Source organism: Macrobrachium rosenbergii, chromosome 21, assembly GCF_040412425.1.
Source record: "Macrobrachium rosenbergii isolate ZJJX-2024 chromosome 21, ASM4041242v1, whole genome shotgun sequence".
Lineage (NCBI taxonomy): Eukaryota > Metazoa > Arthropoda > Malacostraca > Decapoda > Palaemonidae > Macrobrachium > Macrobrachium rosenbergii.
Window position 1 is genome coordinate 28,258,144 of NC_089761.1, and position 3,583 is coordinate 28,261,726.

Below are 3,583 nucleotides of genomic sequence, written 5' to 3' on the forward strand. Positions count from 1 at the left end.
TTCCATTATATCTTTAACAGACACTTGCTTTACCCGCAATTTAGTGTGTGTGTGTTTTTTCATAAAACGCCAATACACATAGAGGCGTAAAGACATGTACCATTTACATAAGTACACGCTAACTGGTATCAATTTCCAATTTCACGGGATTTTCCTGTAGAGAGAGAGAGAGAGAGAGAGAGAGAGAGAGAGAGCAGGGTAGAGTTCTTGGCTAGTGGAAGACTTGGTCAAAAGGGAAAGAGAAGCATTAACGGCTGGTTCTGTGTGTGTGTGTGTGTTTATGTACGTTGTTGTTGGGGTAGGGGTCTTCGGATTGGATTTTGTTACAGGGGCAGTGGTTAAGGGGGTGTAGGGTAATGGGGAAGGGTTGGGAGGGGGAGGGAAAAGGGTGGGGGAGGGAAGGAGGGGTGTGATAAGGGGGGAAGGTCAGGTAAGGGAGGGAGGGTGGGAGTAAGGTAGGGGAGAGGGTAAGGGGGGGATGGTGGGGGTAAGGAGGGGGATGGTAAGGGAGGGGAGGGTGGGGTAAGGGAGGGGAGGAGAGGTAAGGGGAATGGAGGGTAGGTAAGGTAGGGGAGGGGATGGTGGGGTAAGGGAGGGTAAGGCGAGGGAGAGGAGAGAAAGGAGTGGAGGGATGGAGTAAGGGAGGGGATGGGAAGGCTGGGGGGATGGGGAGGGGAGGGAGGGGGAGGGGAGGCAACGGAGGAAAAGGACCACTGAGAGAGTTTAAGGAGGAGCATTAAAACAAGAGAAGATTTATGTCGTCACAGGTCACACACACACACACAGACACTCTCCGGCGCGGCGTCCTTTGAAGTGTCGGCTTCCTGCCCAGGGCCGTGTCCGAAACACTTGCCAATCTCGGTTCTCTGGACGTCGCCGACGACTGTCTCCTTCAATTGTTTGGACGACTTTCGGCCGAGAACTGATTCTTTTTTGTTTTATTTATTCGTTTCAGGAGTTGCAGTTTTTCATTGCGGCTTTTCCTTGGTTGGAGAGATTGGATGAGAATTAGTCTGGGCGGGATTTTGATGACAACGACGAGGACAATACTAATAATAATAATGATAACTGAGGCATGCTAGAACGAGATACACCATTACGTTTTTCCTGTCACTTTGTTGTTATAAATTTTGCGATGCATAACTGTTCAGAGAAGAACTCTTTTCTCAACCAAGTATCCAAGTGGACTAGAAAGAAATCACACTTATATGGCTACATGGTTTTGGGGTGTGTTTACTTATTGACTAAATATACAAGTAGGATTGCTCTATCAAAATATATGGTTTGAAAAAAAATAATTATATTTCTCGTTACGTCTGTTTTTTATATTACTTCATTTGTTTGCAAAGCTTTAGACTATCTGTTCCCACCATACAAGCCCATGTACGCAACGTAGTTTGATATATATGAAGGTGTTAAATTAAAGTTATTCTACACTGCCATATTATCGCCGTTCTGTGAAATTATATTACTGTATTTTCTCATTTAGAGTGTGCAGAGCAAATTCTGACTGCTGCTGCCATCTACCTTCCGCTCGACAAACTGGTTCAAGGAGCCTGGAGAAAGAGCTCTCTCAGTTGCCGTCATCGTCCCTGGCTGTTTAAGTCACACCTTTCGTTGGAATAACGTCGCTGGTTCTTTTCATTCTTCAGTACGAAAGTTTGGTGTTTGTTATAACTAGTTCTAAGTGGCTTATCGGCTTTTGATATTGCGTGTTCTGTCGGTGTTCGTACTTCGTAGAAGAGTTCTTCGTTTAAGTAAGACTATTTGGCTACCCTGTGTGGAGTACCTTGCTAATGCTTGTATTTGATATATCTTTTGGTTTCTTATTGGCTGTTTAGTTGGTATATAAAGTTTCATTTGCTCGGTAATTGGTGTTACGGTGTTCTAGTCTTTACATTTGACTTTTGATATTGTGCTTAACCTTTAATAGATTTGCTGAGGATGTTGGCAATTTTCAGGTGTTTGGGCAGGATTGATTCTCCAGCCGATCTGAGACCGGATTTCTTTGGACTACAGTACTCTGATTTCTTTGGACTACAGTGCTTGGGCCTCTTGGTAACTGTATTTTTCATTCAGAATTAACAGGTAAGGAACATTCTTATTTTAGTGTATACTCGACCCCAAACCTGTGCAAGCTAATCCTCCCCCTTCAGGGCGGGCCTGATGGGAGGAGTTTTCTGGCGTACGGTAGACTTTGTCTGCATGCGTCAGAAGGAGTGGCCTGCACACCCCCAAAAAAAAAAAAACATTTACAAACGAAAACTAGTAAAATGGAAACCTAAAAACAAACTTTAAACAAAACGATAATCTTAAGTTGAGTATAGGTACATTTTTTTTTTTTAGCTCAGCCTGGGAAATTAGTTGTATAGTATTTGTGTTAGTCAAATGGTGTTTTTGACAACTCCGCAATACTACGTTTAGGAAAAGTCTTGTAGTACCATGTTGCCTAGGATTTTTCAAAAGTTGTTTTGAAATTGACTTGCAAGAATTTTGGCTTCATAAAATTTTCTTTTTCAGATTCCATGTGTGGGTGGAAGACTTAAATTAAACAAGCTGACGTACCTGGAGCTAAAGTGGTTTTAGCACAGAGTGGCTGCACTATAAATTTACTACAGAACTGGCTTGGAAATCCAGAATACCAGCGTGCTTTTAATTTAATGCATCCTGGCTTCCAGAAAGTGTCACGTTATGGAAGTAGCTGGAACGAGCAATTAGTTTCTGCATCCTGGCTTCCAGGAAGTCTCACTTTATGGAATTAGCTGAAATGAGCTAGTAGATTCTGCACCCTGGCTTCCAGGAAGTCTTACATTATGAAATTGCTTGAAACGAGCTACGATTTGGCTTCCAGTAAGTCTCACGTTATGGAAGTAGCTTGCACGAGCTACTAGTTACGTCTTGTGGATAAACTTGTGTAATAAATAATGTATTGATTATTGAAGTATCTGAGTTTGATATTGATTTATGTCCTCTTAAGATTTTAAAGGATTTATGGTTGGAAATAATATCTTGGAAAGAATGGCCAAATGACTCGTTTGACGAAACTTGTCAGTTTTATAATCGCACGTCATGCTAGAATGTTAATGTTAACTTCAAACAAAATCACAGGTGAACTTAATTCTTGTGTTCAGAATTGCATTCGTAAGTGTTTCTGTAGTTTGTGTAACTTCAAAACTTGACTAACTTCTAACTGTAAACCCTATAATGAAATGCTGAAGTATTTGTAGAACTGTTCATGAGAAGTTGAGCTGTCTCCTGAAGTTGAGGGGGCTACAAGGTTTGCTTAATCTTAGTTTTATGCAATAGCTGAAATATCTGGTAATGAACTGGCTGATAAATTAAACTCATATTTGCGATTTTACTATAAGTCATAACGGTTGTTGAATGTAACTGGGTTCTCGGTTTAATGTAAACGTCACACTTTAATAAGTTCATGACTGTGAAGGGTATAAGACTAACATTACTGAAGTTTGGAACAACTGTGGATTATCTTTTTAACTAGCAAAAAATCGGTAACTAGCAAAAACTCAAGTGACTTTAGTGAAACTTCCCAAGTTCTCTAGTTAAGTTAAGATTTCTATAT

General features: G+C 41.1%; 1 long non-coding RNA gene across 1 annotated transcript; it reads left to right on the forward strand.

Annotated features, from left to right (window-relative positions):
• The first annotated feature begins 1,620 nt into the window (after window positions 1–1,620).
• LOC136849840 (uncharacterized) lies at window positions 1,621–2,944 on the forward strand. The gene is made up of 3 exons (XR_010856442.1): window positions 1,621–1,757; window positions 1,962–2,088; window positions 2,521–2,944. It is a non-coding gene; the product is annotated as an uncharacterized lncRNA (long non-coding RNA).
• Window positions 2,945–3,583: the final 639 nt, after the last annotated feature.